The 21,156-nt window shown below is 42.3% G+C and overlaps 1 long non-coding RNA gene and 1 pseudogene across 1 annotated transcript in view; both read right to left on the bottom strand.

The window, feature by feature from the left end:
* The window catches only part of LOC150019605 (uncharacterized), a 66,135-nt gene that overhangs the window by 25,437 nt on the left and 19,542 nt on the right, over positions 1–21,156 (bottom strand). The gene's annotated exons all lie outside the window — the stretch shown is intronic.
* On the bottom strand, positions 1,646–15,674 carry LOC150019607 (hsc70-interacting protein-like; annotated as a pseudogene).

Below are 21,156 nucleotides of genomic sequence, written 5' to 3'. Positions count from 1 at the left end.
GTCTGAAGAAGTGGAGAGGGGAAATCGGGAGTGGTTTGGTGGGTACAGAGTTTCAGTTTTGCAAGATGTTCTATACAACAATGTGAGTGTTTTGAACACTACTGAACTGTACACTTAAAATGGTTGAGATGGTAAATTTTGGAATGTGTTTTATTCTTTTATATCACAATTAAAAAGAAAAGTCTGAGAAAGATGAGGAAGGAAGGGAGAAAGGGAGCATGCTTATCTGGAAAATGCTTAAAAGTATTATAATAGAAGTGGCTAGATCCAGCACTCAGCTCACAGCAAGAATGTAGTGTCTCTCATTTGTATTTTCTCTCTGTGTCCCTTTTTTTCTCATTATTTTGATCTGTAGAACCTGCTGGAAGACTAGACACATCTAAGGTGGCCAGATAGCAGTGAGCTATCATGCAGCAGAGTCCTTTTTGGCCCCTCCTTTTTCATGAGATTGAGGGCTGCTTGCTTTTTTCATTAGTCCTCAAGGCATCTCACATAGCTTACGAGTTCTTGAGTCCTCCAACTCTAAGTCACAGTTTCAAGCCCAAGGTTAATGGATGGGGGAAGAATTAATTCATTGATTAATATGTTGGGTCAGAGCCAGGGCATTGTTTATGCTGAATTGCACTTTGGACTTAGAAGTTCTGCCAAAAAAAAAAACCAAAAACAAAACAAACAAACAAAAAAAACAACCGGTTACACTGCCATCTGATGTGAACCTGGGGACATTAACTGGAAACAAAAGAAGCTTTATATAATGATTCTGGATTTCACCAGTGAGCAGGAGGTGGGTCCTTCCCTACACACAGAATTGAAAACACTGGGTGTCTAATGAGATTTGAGCCATCAGTAATAATAATTAATATTATAATTAACATTTTATGTTATGTTTGAGACTCCACAAGCCTTCCTATATAAATCATCTCATGTGGTTTTGACAAAAACTATTGGAGATGGGTGCTAGCACCCCCTGTGAACTTGGGAAAGGAATATTACTTGCCAAAGAACAGTTAGTAATTTTTCTAAAACACAGAAGCAGTGATGGAGGTAGGATTTGAGCACTGTGCTCTCAACAACTTAGAGCAGGAGGTGGCTTGGTGGTCACAAATGCTTTAGAGGTGTAATGATAAAAGTAAGAAGAACTTCAGTCAAGATGGTGGCATGGGCAGATATGGCTCGCCTCTTCGCACAACCACTTCAAACTTACAACTAAAATATAGAACAACCCTCACTCAGAACCATCAGGAATCAACTTGAATGAAGTCTGACAACTATGGAATTAAAGAAACCACATTCATCCAGTCTGGTAGGAGGAGCAAAGATCTGGAACAGACCAGTCTCACACCCAGAGGTGGTAGATAAAAATTCGGGAGGGATATCTCTGAAACAAAGAGTCCCAGCCCCACATCAGGCCCCCCAGCCCAGGGTTCCAGTGCCAGAAAGATAAGTCCCCACAACTTCAGCTATAAAAGCTATCAGGGATTGAGTCAGTGGTAGAAGCCACTGGAGTCCCAAGCAATTCCTCTTAAAGAACCCACACACAGACTGACCTACGCAGACTCACTCCTGCGCTCCAGCATCAAGGTAGCAGCTTGAAAGGCACCAGTGACATACAGGGAGAAACTGAGGTATAATTTCTGGTAAGCCCTTAGTCATCTGAAGTAAGAGCCAGCACAGAGGAAGTGGTTCTCTTTGGTCCCGGCCTGCAAAGTCGTGCAATGCAAGCTGCCAGCTCTCCATTGAGAGGGCTATAGATGGAGGGGATGGGCATTAAGCTGTAAACTAGCCTCACTCCATGGGACCCATGGCAAGGAGCACCTGGGTTTCCACGCCATTCTGGTGACGGGGCTGAGTGGTATGAAAACAAGAATCTCCCAAAGGTGGTTCTGCTCTCTGCTGCGTAAGGAGCAGGCTGCTGGGACAAGCGCTTCACCAAAGACTTCAATATTTTGTGCCTTGGGTTAGTTACTGTGTCCTCATTTCTGCCCTAGTCAGAAGGAGAAAGGTAGATTTCTTCTCCAAATCCAGTTCCTGTGAGAGTGAACTTAAGTGACAAGTGTAATAATGATGAACCTCGGTTTCCTCATTTGTAGTATGTGTAATCATTTAGCATGTCACATACAGAGCCTTTGAATGTGTCACTGCTGTCTTTACTCTCCTCTCTTACAACATCCCGCTATGCACATTGTGGTCACAGTAACAGAATGTGGATGGAATGTTTGTGTTCACCTTCCACCAAATCCATATATTGAAACATAACCCTAAGGTGATGATATCAGGAGGGGGGCCTTTGGGAGGTGATTAGGTCATGAGGGTGAAGCTCTCATGAATGGGATTAGTGTCCTTATAGAAGGGACTTCAGAGAGCTCCCTTCCTCCTTCTACCATGCAAGGACATGGGAGAAGACAGTCATCTATGAACCAGGAAGGGGGCCCGCACCAGACACCAAATATTGTGGTGCCTTGATCTTGGACTCTTAGCCTCCAGGACTGTAAGAAGTAAATTTCTTTTGTTAAGCCACCCAATCTATGGTATTCTATCATACCAGCCTGAATGGACTAAGACACAGCTGATGTTGGTTGCCCTCAACACCATGCTCATTGTCATCTTTGTTCTTTCACTTCTGATGTTCCCTCTGCCTGGAATGTTGCAACCCCAACCCCCACCTAGAGAATTCTCCTGTCCCTTTAAAGACCTGTTCAGAAGGTAGTCACTCATTCCCTTGCACTCCCACAGAATTTGGCATATACTTTCTTTACAGAGCCTATAAAAATCGTGCCTGATTATTTCCTCATCAATCTCCCCCATTCGTAATCAGGGGCTCTGTATCTGTCAGCTTTCAAGCACACTTCCTGCACATAATAGGTGCTTAATACTATCAGCTGCAAGGAACTGATAACATGCAGCTGAGAGCTTCATACGGGAGCTCCAATGGAAGAATGGAAGGAGAGGGGCCTTGGGGATGCACTGAAATTTGTCTCCAGACTCCAAGCTGGACCCAGCTTTCACTGACCTTGAAGAATAGTGAGTAGCCAATTCACTTTCAAAGGCAGGGTCCTCATAAGTACAGTGTGCTCTCAAATGCGCCTTTGCTAATAGATTTAGTGACTAAGAAGACCATGGCTCTGGCACCAGGAAGTGGGAAGCAGTGAGCTGAACCAGGGCAGCCTGACATCTCCTTGGACAGTCCCTTCTGGATATCTCTCCCTTCCCAAAGGAACAATCTGAATTTCCTCTTGAAAGGCCTAAACTACAGGATAACTTTGGTCTGCCGTGGGCTTCATTAAGTGGTGTTTGGTCCTCAGAGAGGGATTTCACTGAGTCAAAACACCAGGAGGAAAGTTGGAGCTTTTAGAGGCAGAAATAGGATAATCTTATAGTATTAGAGGTTGTGTCAGAGAAGGCTGGAATAAGCTGATAAGAGAGAAGATGGTCTCATTTGTATGTTGTCTTGACACAGTCATCTTTCAGACCCAGCTGACCCTAAGCCATGGAGAAACTATCCTAACATTGTTCTATGCACTCCAGTCACTACCTCAACCTCATTACAAAGAAGGTTGCCATAACCCACCCGTCAGAACAAGCCACAGGATTACCTGTTTGCTGCTAAGTCTTCAACACCTAGTTTGGTGTCTAACCAATAACACATACTCAATAAATGCTGAATAGGTAGATAGATAAATTATTGACTCAACAATTCAACCAAATAAAGTGCCCAATGGCTCCACTTGGGCAACTACTTAAAAGATCAAATTAAACATAATTTTAAGCCAAGTAAGCCGTCTGTTTTAATGAGCCTTTAATTTTATTAGTTTTAATTATCAATAAGAGTAATACTAGGAAGTGTTTTTCTAAATTAAGGATTATAGTATTTTGCTGTATTTATTAGAATAGTTTGGGTCCCATGTACAGGTTTGAGATACTTAATGGCAAGGATTTCACTATTTTTGCCCCCCACCCCCTGAATGCCAGCTGAGAATGCTATGAGATCTGATAGAGTAATCTTCATATGTCAAATACTTAAATGCAAATTTTCTTTAATAAAACATTTTCTCCATTAATTATATTACTATTAATGTAGAGTATTTTACCAATAGAAATGATCCTAAATAAATGAGGTACATACATGACCAGCTCTTTTTTATTGAAAAAGAAACTTTTGTTAGTATTATACATAGGACTTCTGGTGCACTTATGCTTGCAAATCTGGTGTAGATTTTGTGACGTGCATTGAGGAATGAAAATATCTTATTAACTAACTCACTAACTAAATAAATAAAGCCTGCAAGAGGCAGCCATTTCATTGTCCAACCTATGGTAATCTGCCTTTAAAAAATTCTCCAGTTTATGAGGGGAATTCTGACTGGGTGCCAGGGCACTTACCGGACAAATGTTCTCATATTAAATAGGAAAAAGTTTCTTGACTTGACTTGAATTTGATTCTCAAGGATTTGAAGATGTTTTCTTTGCAGCCATGGCAATGCACACAACTGGAAACTATTAAAAGGCAAATTAAACCACAAGAAGAGTAACAATATATCCATGAGGAGAAAACAATATATCCATTTGTCAACATTTGAACTCCCTCAGAATCTGTAGTTTAGAGACTTCCACCTCCACAGCAAAGTATTTGACTTCTAAGAAACTTTGGCTGGAGAGGACACCTCTGCCTCAAAGCAGAAGTTGACCTTAAGGTGAATTGTTCTGTCCAGTGAAGAAGATTCTGTCTGTCCCAGGTGAATCACAAGTTTGCAGATGATAAACTCCTGCAAACACCCCACATGCTGGGCCCTTGGTAGGTGTTTAATGTGTGTTTGCTAACTTCGGTAAATCAGATGTGCTGTGGGACACCAAAAACCTAGGATTTTTACTTTCTTCATTTTTTTTGATATCAACTGGCTATTAATGCATTTTAATCCCCAACATATCTGCTGCTCATCTGTTTTTCTCTTCTTTGATCAGTGACATTCTTGCTGACATGAAATCCTCAAGGGGAGCGCTGAGACTGGTTCTCCTCCTTTCCCTACAGGTGATGGGGCTTCCCCTTCACACTCAGATGGTCTTGCCCATCTGTCCACCCCAACTCCATTCAACCTTTCTTGGCTGAACTTTCCAGTCCTGATTAATAAAAAAGTCATGGTGACCACCCATAGGTAACCCTTCTTCACCCCACCCCACCCCAGTGGTTAAGCATTTACCAGGTTTCTTCCTTGTCTCTTAGCATGGCGGTAACTGATTACTATTCCCTTGAAGGCTCCCGTGCAATGAAGGTGTCTTCCTTTCTTAATTGTCTTCATAAGTAGAAGCAGACTCAGTTTTCACAAACCATAGAAATATCAGTGCCAACTTCCCATCCGATACCACAGCAATTACCCCACCTGTGCTCTTGGCCTAATTTCTTTGTCTTTGGTACTAGAAATGGATCCAAGAACCAATGAGATAGAGTGGCAGTGTGAAGAGAATGTTCTAGTGAGAAAGGGGCAAAATAGGCTCCTGCCCCAGGAGGCATTGCCTATATCCTCTGGAAAATAAATGTTTCTTGGAGAAAGAGAAGGATTATAACTGGGGCCCATCTTTTCAGTCTTTTTCTTCTGTATGTGAAGATGGTTGGTGTTTTTCTTTACCTGAAAGTTACTGAGAAACATTCTTCTTAATAAGGCAACTTATAATTTCTGGGCACAGACCTGAAGGGAGGCCATTAAAGAGATGTATTGGTAGAAAAAGAGAATGAGTCCAGTGGTGGTTATTAAATAACGTCCTCTGCCTTTCTGGGTCCCAGTTTCCTTGTGCGCAAACTAGAGGTGATAATGATTGCAATACTAGTTCCCTTAATGCTTTGTTGTGAAGAAGAAGAGATGAGTAGGCTCTTACTTAGCACTGTACCTGGAACATGAAGTCCTCAATGAACAGCTGCCTTGGGAGGCTGGCTCCCCAAGTCTTTCCTCTTTGCCACAGGGTTTCTGTACAATTCCTCACTCACCTTGGAGGCCAAAATTCCTTGCTGTCATCCTTCTGGAGATCCTGCTCTGTGACCTCATAGTCTTCATGATAAAGGGAATGACAGCTAATGCTCAATAAATGCTTTATATGAATGAACTCACTTAATTCTTGCAACTATGCAATAAGATAGAAGTGTTATTATTTCCAATTTATAGATGAGGAAACTTAGGCATGGGAATGCTTTATTTTGCTGCCCAACTACTACAACTGAGAAAACAAGCCACTGGCCTCAGGATTCAAACCCAGGGCTACCCCATTAGCGACACAACATTAACCGTGGAGTTTCTGGTGGACCCGATCAGAAGAAAAAAATAAATTAACAACTATTTGTAGCACCTTTTTTGAGGAAAGTGTGTTTTGAGTTGAGTCCAAAAGCCAATGTGTCCATGAAATTTGTCTAGTTGCTCCATTGTCAAATCTGGCTGGGCTCCTGGGAATGGGGTGAGAGGAGGGGCTCCTGGCTCTGCCATGGGGCTGAGCTGTGTTATAAGGTAGCAATGCCATTCCCACCCTCACACGGAGCTGTGGCTGAAATGCTCATTTTCCGCATGTGTAGGGTGTCATTCCTCTAAGTCAGTGGGTCTGGCAGGCTTCCAGCAATTGCTTTATGCTTTTGGACAATCCACCGGGACTGTCCTAGTTTCCATTTGCTTTCTACACACAGTTCTCCGGAGAGAACGGTGCTGTTTCAAGTGCTGGTTCCCACGTGGGAGGTCTAATTCATGGAATGGATGTTTGGGTTATCAAATATTTTAACTTATCTTTGTCCTTTGCATAAAAGCATTTTCCAAGCTCTTTTTACATATTAGCAGCTGGGAAATGGAAAAGCAATTTTATTTTATTTTTCTGTCGCTTCTTAATATAATGGAAGAACTTAAAGACTACTCATATGGAATTTTTTATTGCTGCTGCTGCTAAGGGCTTTTATGTATTTCATGAGTCTGTCTATGTCCTGGGCAGTGGGCCCAGGTCTTTATATACATCCTCACCAATTTCACAGATGAGGAAGCTAAAGCACAGAAAAGTTAAACCATACATAGAGCTGAGGTTAATACCCATTTCTATCTAGTACCAAAGTCTGATTTCCTAACCTCCAGTCTCTCCTGCTTTGTGGTCCTCCACAGGGGTAAAGCAGGTGCCTGTGGGCTCATCTGAATAACAGGAGAATTTAAAAAATTCCTCTTTGCTTCTGGAATCCATTCCTTGTGGGATTTACTTCTTTCACTTAAGCCAATATTGAAATTAATTTGAATTTTTGTGAGTTTACAGCGGCTCAGGGTGTGGGGGCATGAGAATACAGCCCTAGGAGCCTGGGGATCAAGGGAAAAATCAGATTGAGGTTAAAAATCAGCCTCATAGAACCAACAAAACGATGGCTATAGAAGCGGGTAACCAGGGCTGGCTCTGTGCCCAGGTTTTATGGTAAATCAGAAAAATATGAATTTCAATCTGTAATGCAGTTTCATTAAGCTCACACTTCTGATGTGGAATGCACAGTGACTGAGTTGAAGCTTTCCTGTGTTTACCTAGAAAACAATTTCTTTAAAGATATGACAAGTGAATAACATAAACAAGGACCAGGGCTGTTAAAAGTAAACTGGTTTGCGTGAGTTTGGTGCCTTAGGTGCATTTCTTTCCAGATGACAATAAATAATAGGTACTTGTCTTACTCCTCGTTTATTCAAGTGGCCCCCTACTTTCACACTATTGGAGAATACTATTCCCTTTCGAGGCAGCCTACTATTCACCTAGGTTGCCATCTTTTTCTAAAAAATACTGCGATTAAGTTGAAATCAGATTATGAACAGTCTTCGTTCTGATTTAATGAAGATTGACTGGTCTCTAAAATCCTTCATTTCTGTACCCGCAGTACTTTAATAATGGTCAGTGTCTGCTGTGCAGCGGTGTCATGTGCATACCAACCATGCATATAAAGCAGCGATGAAATGGCTGTGAGTGAAGGAAAACCAACTCGTCATGATAGAAGAGGGCTGGTCCCCTGCTCAGGACTGCCTTTTTTTTTTTTTTTTTTTAAATCATAGCCATTTTTAGTAAAGTCAAGCTGTCCCAAATTCATACAAGTTCAGAGCTGAAAAGAAGGTTAGATGTAGCCAATTTTCTCATTTTTAGACATTTCTCTGGAACATCCATTTTCTTGAAAACACAACCCAAAGAAAATGCAAAGAAAATCAGACACGGGTCTATCTTCCCAGAGCAGTGTTAGTTTCAGTGATGCATCTGTGTACCTGCTCCCATGCATAGCCTCTCTTCCCTATCCTGTTCTTTTTTACTCCCCCTTTTTTAAAAAAAATGATTTTCTATTATAGTTGTCCCACTTTTTCCCCCATTGCCTCCCCCCACCCCGCCCACCCCTTTTCCCACAGTCAATCCCCACCCCATTGTCCATGCCCATGGGTCATTTATACACGTTCCTTAACTAGATCCTTCCCTTTCTTACCCCCCTTCTCCCCGGCCCCCCTCCCCCCTTGTCACTGTTAGTCTGCTCCTTGTTTACATGCCTCTGGTTCAATTTTTCTCATTTGTTTGTGTTGTTCATTAGTTTATTGTATTAGAAATATCATATGGTATTTGTCTTTGGTTGCCTGGCTTATTTCACTAAGCATAATTCTCTCTAGTTCCATCCACGTTGTTGCAAATGGTAGGAGTTCCTTCTTTCTTTCTGCTGCATAGTACTCCATTGTGTAAATGTACCATAGTTTTTGATTCACTCATCCACTGGCAGGCACTTAGGCTGTTTCCAGCACTTCGCTATTGTAAATAGCGCTGCTATGAACATAGGGGTGCATAGATTCTTCTGAACTGGGGCTCCAGGATTCTTCAGGTATAAACCCAGCAATGGAATTGCTGGATCAAAAGGCAGTTCCATTTTTAGTTTTTTGAGGAAATTCCATACCGTTTTCCACAGTGGCTGCACCAGTCTGCATTCCCACCAACAGTGCACTAGGGTTCCCGTTTCTCCACATCCTCGCCAGCACAAGTTGTTTGTTGATTTGTTGATGATGGCCATTTTGACCGGTGTGAAGTGGTATCTCATTGTGGATTTTATTTGCAACTCTCTGATGGCTAGTGACGTTGAGCATCCTTCATATGCCTATGGACCCTCCATATGTCCTCTTTGGAGAAGTGTCTGTTTCGGTACTTTGCCCATATTTAAATTGTGTTGTCTGTCTTCTTGGTGTTGAGTCGTATAAATTGTTTATATATTTTGGAGACCAATCCCTTGTCTGAGATATCATGCTATCTTACTTTCTGCTCTGTGGCTGTAGGCTGGGAAGCCCAGCTGGGGGTTTAGACCGTACCCTGGCTGCTGAGTGGTTTCTCAGTCCCTTCTGCTGCCACCTGTGGGAGCCCAGCCAGCCCTTTCACATATCCACACTTCCTACCAGTCACATTGTGATGAAGTGGACTTTTCTGTCTGTCTGTGGTTATAAGACTTCTCTCCAGCTAGTGTTCAGTTGGTTATTCCAGATGATTTCTCCACAATTAAGTTGTAATTCCAGATTGGTCATGGGAGGTGGTTAGTGTAGCTTCCACTTACTCCTTTGCCATCTTGGATCCTCCTATCCGGTGCTTATTTACTCACCTACAGAAAAGTATGCAAGGCTGCCTCTCTTGCTCCAAAAAGATGAGAACGTGATGCTGCTCACCACACAGAATTTTTTACCTATTTGGGTTTTTCAAAAATACATAGCTAGATCAAAGGACTCATATTGTTAGGTCATGTCCAAATGTCCAAATTGTTAAGATCATGAGTTTAACTGACACTACTATTTAACTCAGTCCCTGGTAACAGACTGTCTTTGGAACGTTGCAATGCATTCATTCATTCATTCATCCATCCATTCATTCAGGAAGCATGTACTGACTGACTATCAAGTGCCAACTGTTGATAGTACGGCAATAAATAAAGCTCAGACCTTGTCCTGCAAGAGTTCAAACTGAGCAGCTGAGGCAGACTGACTCACCTCTATCTTAGAGGTGGCCACCTTGGTTGTTTCCTAGTGATGGCCATGGGTTATACTGACTCACAGCTTCCTCAGAGTTGCATGTGAACCAGTGAATTCCTTTCCCATGGCTAGCTGAGTGGGCATGCAGGGAGAATAAATGACCAGGGCCTCACTGGCACCATGTTCTGATCAAGTAGGCTGGTGGTCTCAGCTGCCATGTGACTTATTATGACAGCAAAGGCTACATGTCAGGGTGATTTGCAATGTTTTAAACTTAGATGAAGTACCAAATATCCCTAAATCCTTGACAGTTGATCCCATACTTAGGATGCTGTGTAGGTGGTCGGCATTCCAGTTGGGCATTAGAGAAGAATTTGAGCCCTATTAGGCCAAGTTCAATATAAAGCCGGTGATTCACAAAATTGTTTCTCAAGAGTAGAGTAAGTGAATTCATTTCCAGTTCTACAGAGTCATTGCTCATCCCGGGAGGTTTCACTGTAAGAAAGTAAAGCTCCAAATATGATAACTTTCTACCTCCTAGGCTTGGCTTTGTTTACAGATTCAGGTTTCCTTGAGGTTAACACACATTTCCATTAAAAACAAACAAACAAACAACAAAAAAAACAAAGCAAGCTTCTGTTAAGATTTCACTACTATATAATTTTCATTTCTTCCAAATCAATGAGTGTTCCACTATAACAACCAGACCACACTTTTTATTTTAATTTTTTTTTTCTCCAAAGAAGAGGCTTGGAATCATAGGATCCTTTCTTAGATTTAGTCCAGACATCTTTCTCAGAACATTTGTCTTTTATATGACTAACTCTCTTTTACATGAGTAATAACTAGGAAAAAAGAAATGAGAGAAATAAACTGTCATTACTTACAAATAGAATTACTTATGAAAGCACATGCATGAAAGATCTCTAAAACCATGAAAAGTTCTCATATGCATATTGTAAAATTACAGCAATTAAGGCATAAATAGTAAAACACAGATAAATAGAACAGAGAAGCCAGCCATGAAACTGATCTCAGAACACACAACAAGAGTATGTGACAAAGGAACTTTATAAACCATTGAAGAAGGGATTAATTTATTTAATGAATTATTTAGTGAGTGATGGTGGGAAAATAGACTACCTAGAAGAAGTCTTGAATTATATTTACTTTCACCATCAAAGGTGAATGCATGTCACAATGAATTCCAGATTAGGGGAAAATGTAAAAGTGAAACCATAAAAAAAAATCCAAAGGAAAATGTAAGTGATCTCAGAACAGAAAAAAAATACTATATATATTTTTTTAATCAGTGGAAGAAATTAACAATTTCTGAATTATATAAAATGTAAAATATTTTTTCAATATCATGCAAAATTAAAACATAACAAGCAGCAATAAAATATACTAAGAACTTTAAAAATGTATAATGATAAGTGCTTTGCACCAATAAAAATCAGCAAAAGGTAATTCATAGGAATAGATATAAAAATACATGCAAAAATTTCAAACACACAAGTGACCAAAATGATTATTTAGATGTGATTCCATTTTTAAAATATGCTTTATTGATTATGCTGTTACAGGTGTCCTAATTTCTTTTCCCTTTGTTCCCATCCACCCAGTGATCCCCTTCCCTCCAGCTGTCCCACCCCCTTAGTCCATGCCCATTGGTTGTGCATATAGTTCTTCTCAACATCTTCCTGTCTACTCCACTCCCTCCTACTATACTTCTTAATTCCTGTACCATCTCCCTCCCTTTCCCCCCTTCCCGTTCCCCGCTGACCTCACCCCAAAATGTTTCCCATACCTATAATTCTTCTCCCACTCTCGTTGCCTACTTCATTTGCCTTTGTTTTGATTCCCTAGTTTCTTTTGTTGGTTGTTGTGATACAGTTTTCATTTTAATGTTCATAGTTTTGATCCTCTTTCTCCTAAACAAGTCCCTTTAATATTTCATATAACAGGAGTTTGGATCTGATGAACTCCTTCAGTTTTACTTTATCCTGGAAGCACTTTCTCTGCCCTTCTATTCTAAATGACAGCTTCACTGGATAGAGTAATCATGGTTGTAGGTTTTTGCTTTTCATTACTTTGAATATTTCTTGCCAGTCCCTTCTTGCCCGCAGAGTCTCTTTTGAGAAATCAGCTGAGAATCTTATTGGGACCCCTTTGTATATAATTCTCTCTTCTCTCTTGCTGTTTTAAAGATTCTCTCTTTACCCTTAATTTTTGACATTTTGATTATAATGTGTCTTGGTGTGGTTCTCCCTGGGTCCAGTTTATTTGGAACTCTCAATGCTTCCTGGACCTATAAGTCTATTTCCTTCCCCAAGTTAGGAAAGTTCTGCTTCATTATTTTTCACATAATTTTTCAATTTCTAGTTCTTCTTCTTCACCTTCTGGCAACCCTATGATTCAGATGTTGGCCCACTTGTAGCTGTCCCATAGATTTCTGAGCTTCTCCTCATTTTCCTCACTTTTCATTCCCTCTTTCTGCACTGGTTGACTGTTCCTTCCCTATGTTCTGATTTGTTGATTTGATCCCTGGTTTTCTTTCCCTCACCACTAGTTTTGTATGTGTTTTCATTCATTTCAGCAGGACTAGCCTTCATTCCTTCCCCATCTTGTTTAAGATCTGCTGTTAGGTCTGTAGCATTCATATAACCAAAGCTCTGAACTGTGTCTCAGAAAGATTTCCTATCTGCCGCTTCATTAGATCATATATTTGCTGTCTGATCAGCTGTGTGATTGGGATCTCTATCATGATCTGTGCCATCCTGACTGTTTGTGTTTACCTTTGCTTCCTGGGCGGGGCTGTCACACCTCCTACACTATAGGGAGTGGAGCCCCGTGCACTCGTCAAACTGGGCGATCCTTCTCACCACACTGCGGTGTTTTGCATGGGGGGGGGGGGTGTCCAAGATGGATTCCTGCCATTCAGTCTTTGCTGAGAGACCAGGAGCCTCTTCCTCTGTCCCCACGCCCTCTGGCCCTCACAGTCTGAGGCAATAGGGGTCTGCCTTCACCGGCGTTGGAATCGCGGGCAGATGGGTTTGGTCTGCAGTCAGGGGTGTTCCCTAGGCACTTCCCACCTCCCTTTAAATACAGGTGTCTGTGCTTGCCACCATCCCGCTGCCGTCCCGCCACCCTCACTGCACAGTTTGATCTCTCCACCCCAGCTGTGCCCCTCCTACCCGTCCAGACGAGCACCACTTCTTTATAACTTCATATGTTGGACTTCCATGTAACTTTACTTTCTGAAACTTCTGGTTGTTTCTGGTTTTGTGGTACTTGTATTCTTTCTTAGTTGTGGAGGGAGATGGAGCATGTCAGCCTAGGCCTCCATCTTGGCCAGAAGTTGTCTTCTCATCTTGACAGGCTCCTGTGTTTGTTTGCCTCTGTGTCTCAGGTAGAGCTGCCACTCCTGTTACATTGGAAGGGACAGAGCCTTAGGAATTAGTCAGTACAGGGTGAGCTATTTCACCATTTTGTGGTGCTGTATGTGGTGGAGGGGTTGAGAGGGAACAATGCTGCTTGCCCAGCACTCGTCCCTTTTCCAGGCTCTTCTTCCACTTCCATATGGGACTGGCATCCCTCGAGCTGTTGCCCTGTCCGTCATTCCCAGAGTGGGTGGGTCTATGGATGTTCTAGGACTGTGGGGGCCCTTTAAACAAGGAGACTGCTGAGAGACCAGCAATTTCTTCCTCCACTCCAACCCCCACTGGATTGCACAGTCAGAAGCAATGAGGCTTGATTTTCCCCAGTGCTGGGACCATGAGCTGTGCAGTTTGGTGAGGTGCTGGGAACGCAATACCAGGTGTCCCTCCTGACTTTTTAAAACGTGTAACTGTGCTTTCTGTCAGCCTTCTGCTGCTGCTGCTGCTGCTACCACCACACCGTGTCGTCTCTGCCCCGACTCCGCCCCTCCTACTTGTCTGGATGAATATTTCTTCTTTATATCTTTGTTTGTTGGACTTCCATCCAGCTTGATTTTCTGGAACTTCTGGTTGTATCTAGTTTTGAGATAGTTGTATTCCTTCTTAGTTGTGGAGGGAGACACAGCATGTCTGTCTACACTTCCATCTTGTCCAGAAGTCCCTGGTTCCATTTTTTATCAAATTAGTAAAGATTTTTAAAAAATAATAGATAACTCTAGGATACATTTGAAGAAAAACAAGCCCTTTCATGTACTCATGCTGAATGTGTAAATTGGTAAAATCGTTTAAAATAAAAAACAATTCGTCAGTATATATCAAGAGTCCTAAAAATACTCATACCCTTTACTATAATAATTTCACATCAAGAAGTGACTGTAGAGGTAGAGACTGATCTATATAGACTGGGATGTTCACTGCAGCATTATTTATAATAAGAAAATTTGAGCCAACTTAAATGTCCAACAGAGAACAATCATTAATAACATTATGATACATCAAGAAAGTGGAATACTAAGCAGCCAGTGAACATTGTGTTTTTATAAGTAAATAAAAATGTAGGGATTAACACATCCTTTTATTTTCATTTGTTTTTAAATATTTTTAAGGCTTAAAAGTGTTTAAAGTTTGTAATTCCTAGTAAGACAACATCTGAATTAATACCACCCATTGTGTAATCTGACCTCCAAATTTGACTGACAGGTTACTGATGAGATTCATGCTTTTGGGTTGCTCTGCTATTTTGACATTTTTGCAGGGCTCTGGGCCACATCCTGGAAGGTTGCTATAACTTCTGGATCCTGCGTGGCTATGACAGCCTCTGGATCAACTAAGAATTTCATTGAGCTCAGGCATTCCTGCCATTCTAGGCGTGCCCCCAGGAAAGTCACCTGGAAGCCAGACATTGAGCTTCTGATTGTCTTCTGGTTTCTTCCTCCCTCTGGGCTCTCTCAGGTTCTTCCTGAGCCTTCTTAACACTTTCCATTCTTTCTTTGATCACTCACACTCACATTTTCACCCATGCTTTCCCTGACGTTCTGCAATTTTCTGGGCCCTTGGTTGAACTTCCTTCAGCATTGCACTAGCATCTTTATCATAATCCAGTCTACATGCAAGGGCAAGATCATGGGCCACTTCTTCCCAGTGGCCCAGAAGTCTGTGTGCTTTCCCTCGCCACTTCTCAGGCTGAGCGGAATTATGATTTATTACAATAGCTCTGTCACAGTCTTGAAAGGCAGCATTTGGCTTCTGTAATTTGATGAAGACATTGGCTCTCTTGGCATACAGAATGGCCAAGTGAGGATTCAGCTCAGTGGCATCTGTGAACAAGCCAATGGCTTTCTGTAGTTCACTGTGGCAGCCACTTTTTTAAATCATTTGCCAGATCTATCATCTCCTTAGTTATCCCTACATTTTCATCTCCCATTTCTTGAGGGGCATCAGTGTGTGGTTTAAGCACACCTTCATTGTCAGTTTTCTAGATTTGCTTTCCTCCCATGATGGTTTCTTCGTTATGTTTTCCTCCACCTTCCTAATGTCTGTTTTCCTCTTCTTTGGTATTTTCTTCTAATTCAGTTTTATGAGTAGCAGGTGGTGTTTTACTCCCCAACCCCTCACCCATGCTCTCCACCCACTCCCTCAGGGAACACATTTCCTCACTGTGCAGAATGTTCAGATCTGGCTGACACCTTTTCACAAAGGCCTGAAGCTCACTCACTTTGCAGGGATCCGTGGTCCAGAGGCAGAGGGCCCAGCTGTGGCTTAATTCCATGCCTACATGCTAGTAGGGGGGAGCATCATGTTTCCCAAGAATATTTCTTGACATGAGGAAAGTCTCATAATATGTTTAGTAAAAATAGATATACTTGTGTCATTTTTGAAAAAAAATGTTTAGAAATAAAACAGGAAGAACACATGCCAAAATGTTAACAGTGGTTATAGCCAGTTGATGACTTACAGCTTTTAGATTTTGCTATCTGTTGGGGAAAAACCTCAAAAGTCTAAATTTAGGATCAATTCTGAAGAATTGACACGTACCAATAGTCTTATTGAAAATCATAAGGGCTTTAATAAGAGAAACTTACATAAACAGGCAAGGCAGCTGCTCCCAGTGGTGGCAGGGCAGAAGGAATCCACACCCTTTCCAATACACGGTCCCCTTTTAAAGGGGACTCGTCGTCGTCGGCAGCTGTCCGTCTCGAGAGACGATGGTGTAGCTTCTTAAGAGTCTATCTGCACCGCCGAGAATGGCTGTGCAGTCCGACTCGGGAGTGACACGGTATCTGTCTCCTCCCGTGTTGAATCGACATCTTGCGATGACGCTGGAGTGTCCTCTCCAGTGAAGCTGAAGCTACAGAGCCTGGGCAGGGTGATATGGAGGGTCTGCTGTTGCCCATGCAGCAGACCCCCCCTCTCTTCGCAGCTGAAGGGTCCAAGGGAAAGACGGAGTCAATACAGCTTGGCTTCAGGTGCCCCGCAGGAGTTGCCGGTGTTGACTACAACGTCAAACTGCCTTAGGGACTCCGGCTCCGGATTTTCTGTCGGGGTTTACTCCCTTAGCCTTTCCCCTGAAGAGGTATGCCGCAAGGCAGCGGAGAAAAGGGGACTAACTGCAAGAGATTAATAGCAAAACCAGATGGGGGGTAGTTGTGTGGATCTCCTGAAAGAACAATATATCACTAAGTTAAAAGAAAAGTTAAAAAGTAACATCAGGCAGTTAACCTCCTTCCTGGGGGAAAAACATCGGTCTTTGGGCAGCTTTCCAGTTTTAAGGGTAGTCAGCCAAATGTGAGGTTATAGAGTCAAAGAGCCACGGAGAGTCCGACATCTCCCAGACACCTTTGTGGCTGGAGCCATGTTGGATCTCAGTGAGTTCCCCTACACTGTCTTCCACATTTTCTAGTTTAAACCTGTCTTGTGTAATGCAGAGTATTGGGTTGGCCAAAAAGTTAGTTCAGTTTTAAAGTAAAAATAGAAGACACATTTTTCATTTTCAATAATAAGTTTATTAAACAATTTTGCTCTACCACCTTCTGCCATCTTTTAGGCAACTTCATAATTCCATCTTGCCAAAACATTTTATCTTTTTGAGCAAAGAACTGTTCCAGGTGCCTTTTGCAATCTTCCAGGGAATTGAAATATTTTTCATTAAGAGAATTTTGTAAAGACCAAAATAAATGAAAATTTGAAGGTGCAATGTCTGGTGAATATAGTGGATGAATCAGAATTTCAAGCCAAGCTGTAACAGTTTTTACCCGATCATCAAAGAAACATGCAGTCTTAAGTTATCCTGATGGAAGATGCATTTTCTGTTGACTAAGTCTGGATGCTTTTTGTTGGAGTGCTGCTTTCAGTTGGCTTAAATGGGAGCAGTACTTGTTGGAATTAATTGTTTGGTTTTCCAGAAGGAGTTCATAATAGAGGATTCCCTTCCAGTCCTACCATATACACAACATCACCTTCTTTGGATGAGGATTGGCCTTTGGTGTGGTTGATTTGGGTTCATTTTGCTTGCCCCATGATCTCTTCCATTCCACATTATTGTCAAGGATCCACTTTTCATCACCTGTCACAATTTGTTTTAAAAATGGAATGTCTTTGTTACATTTAAGTAAAGAATCATATGTGGAAATACAGTCAAGAAGGATTTTTTTCACTTAACTTATGTGGAACCCAAACATCAAAGCAATCAGCATAACCAAGCTGGTGCCAATGATTTTCAATGCTTGATTTGGATATTTTGAGTATGTCAGCTATAATCTTCATGGTATAATGTTGATTGTTCTCAATTAATGTCTCAGTTTGATTGCTATCAACTTCAACTAGTTTACCCAACTGTGGAGCACTGTCCAGTGAGAAAGCTCCAGCATGAGACTTGGCAAACCACTTCTGACACAGCACCTTCTGCATACACTGCACAAATCTTTTCTTGTGTTTCAGTTGCGTCTTTACCTTTCTTGAAATAATAAAGCATAATATGGCAAAAATGTTGTGTATTTCCTTCCATCTTCAATATTAAAATACCTACACAAAAATCACAATTTCTGATGATAGGTTTTTAAAAATTCCATGCTGATATGACAGCTGTCACAATACAATCTAACAAAATTCTTTTGAATGAAGTTAAAGACAACTAAGTGATACTAGAGCCATCATACAGAAAAAGCTGAAATTACTCTCTGGCCAACACAATACAAGTAAGAATGAAATGGAACTAAGTTACAATGTTTATTTTCAGTAAGCTGAAAATCACTGCTAATATGCATTTTTATTATATTTATTATCCTTTATCACTGAGTCAGACAATCCAAAGATCTTTAACTAGAATTCAAGTCCCTTCCTGATGGGGGTTCCCTGCCTCCTCTTCTTTTTATTTCTATTTACTCCCAGCTCATCCTCTGGCCCTCCAGACTCCTCCATCTGGTCCCCCAAATCCTTCTGCCACCTGAAACTTCCTCAGTGCTGCTCCCTGCACTTCCAGGGCCCCTGTGGTCACCTCTACTCCAGATGCATCTTCCCAATCTGGCCTCTGGTTTCCTATAAGTCTTTATGACATTTCCCAGTCATTTAACTGTCTTCTATGGGTGTCTTTCTGAAACTAGACTGCAGGTACCCACAGAGCAGCCACTGTGTGCCGTCTGGCACAGTTCTGGGCGTACAGGAGGTAGTCTTAATACATAGTAGGTGCTCAGTAACTATTGATGATTATCTCATTTCTAATCTAATTATGGCAACACAGTTTACCACCATCTGAAAAACATTTTTTTGGCATGTCTCCCTTCTATCCCCCCACCCTCCCCATAAAGTCATTTGGAGACCAATGGACAATCAGTGAGCCAATGAGCACCCTGGATGGAATGGAATTCAGGCTGTCAACCTCACAGACATCTGGTGTCCTCCCCATATTCTTTCTGGGCAGTTCATAGAGCTCTGTGATGGTGAGAAGTTACTTTCTATATTGACTGCAGGGAGAGGCTTAGACTCTCCTTTCCTTTTAACCTGGCAAAAGAGAGGGGATTGTACAGCGCAAATTCCTCTTTTTACTATCTTTTAAGATGAATGAAGCTGCCCTTCATTTTAGTTACTAGAGTTTTAGGGAGGGTGGGGCCTGCCGCAGGGGCCAGTGCCCATCTGTGTTTATACTTGAAATCAGTGCTGGAAAGAGGAGGAATGATGGCAGGAACTGTTGGCTACATGGTGTAGGCAAGAGGTCAGAGACTCAGATGCTTTTCAGGACAGGCGGTCAGCACACACAGGCACTGGGCAGGGGATGAATGAAGCCAGAGGCTGCGGGTGGGGAGTCTGAGGTAGATTGACTGTGGAAGGTCATGACCTATAAGCTTTGAGACCCATCCCTTGCTCAGGTCCTTGAAGGAGTCCTAGCAATTTTAGAGTTATAATTTTGATTTTTTGTTTTAGAGAAGTTGCCCCCAAGTTACATAAGCTTCAGGTCCCACAAAAAACCTGGCTCCACATCTGGTAGAACTCTGGTGATTGAAGTACCCTGTCTCAACAAGTAGGACTATTCAGCCCCAAGTGATGACAGCTCATCAGAAGTGTTGCTATAGCTTCTGATTTTTCAATAGCAGCAAGGAATCCAGATGTTTGTATAAAATCACCTGCATTTTAAATGTTGGAACTTAAAACAAAAACAGTCTCTGACTGAAACCAATCTTATCTGTAGGCTCAATTGAGTCTGGGCTGCCAGACTGTAATTTTTGGTTATTTGAGCCTGTAGTAATTACAGAATTGCCAAATGCTAAGGATACCTGCATGGCAGGTACATATGCCCTCCTTGTTCTTTGCACATTAAGAACAGGTTTGTCCTGGTCTAACCCAGTGAGCTTTGTTCTTTTCCATGGCTGCAGCCAACAGCCACACATTCTCTAAGTATCCACCACTGGCCACAGGGCAGGGAGCTAATGAGGGATGTAGATGAATGAACTGGGGTAAATTCACCCTCACAACTGGCAAAGCCAACCAAAGTGTGTGACCCATGGACAGTGATGGAGCGGCAACGTCACCTTGTGAACATCTGAGGACAATGAAGATGGGTATTCTTCCCAGGCACAGATTAGTCTGGGAGGTGGCTGTTTCATGCTTCCCAGTAGGGCTGCAGCCAACGATTATAGGAAAGATTTATATAACTGCTTAAAGGGACAACAAGTCACTTGGCTGTAACCCCCAAATTATCTTAAGGCCATGCAATCCACCATCTCATACCTGAGGTTTCATACTATGAACACTCCTTAGAAACCATAAAGGGTCCCCAAAATGAAGGGGATTACTTCTGGGTATCATTTTATGTGCAGCGTGTGAGCGCTCTAATACAAAGCTCCTGGTGTAACAAGGGACATCAGATAGGGCCACAGGCTGGAATTTGAGGCAAGTGAGGGCAGTAAAGGCCACAGGGAAGAATAGACAGAGACAGACACTAATGGGAATGAGGGACGGCCAGTGACAGTCTTGTGGATGTCCCTCTGCTGTCAGCTCAGATTGGTGATAAAGCTGCTTGGAGCAACTGCATTCCGATCACTAATTAGCTTGTTATGGGATCTGCTTGGCCACAGAGTGGCTCTGGGGGTGGCAGCCTGGCTTGCAACTTATCCATTGTGGTGACTAAACATGTCAAGAATGGGACCAGAGCCAGAGGGACCTGTTGTCTAAGCTCCACTTCTCAGGTTCTGACAGAGGCAGAAACAGAAGCAGGGGAGGGGAAATACAGAGAATGGAGGGGACAGCGCAGAACATCTCCTCCTCCTGGGACGTGGGGAATCTTGCTTTGTGCACTGGCTGCTTCCCAGATTGCACCTGTCAGAACTGCCTGGGGCTGTTTTGACCTGCACAGCTCACCACCACCCAGAGATTTAGCAGAATATGTCCACCCCGACCCAGCCCTGCACCCCCATGGTTTCTTCTGTTCTAATCTCTTTAACTTGCTTCTGAGGCACTGGGCCTGGGGAGTGAGACAGGGCTGAACCTGGACCATCTAGTTCAGAATCTCATATTTTCGCTTCTGGTCTAGTGATCTTTCAACTATGTCATACCCTCCCCTGAGCAGGAAGGTAGGGTTTCTATAAGTTGGAGACAAAGCCAGAGACCCCAGGAAGGCTGTTCTGGTGTAGAATGCAGGGATGTGCCATAGCACTGTGATTATTTCAGGGTCATGGGCATTTATCCATGCTCTGCAGGGCTGGTGTTTAGTACCAAGCACATGGTTACACTTCTTGAACGGACTCAATACGTTGCAAATT

The sequence above is a fragment of the Furipterus horrens genome, unplaced genomic scaffold (genome assembly GCF_987537825.1).
Source record: "Furipterus horrens unplaced genomic scaffold, mFurHor1.1.pri manual_scaffold_2, whole genome shotgun sequence".
Taxonomy (NCBI): domain Eukaryota; kingdom Metazoa; phylum Chordata; class Mammalia; order Chiroptera; family Furipteridae; genus Furipterus; species Furipterus horrens.
This window is presented reverse-complemented; position numbering and strand designations above follow the sequence as displayed.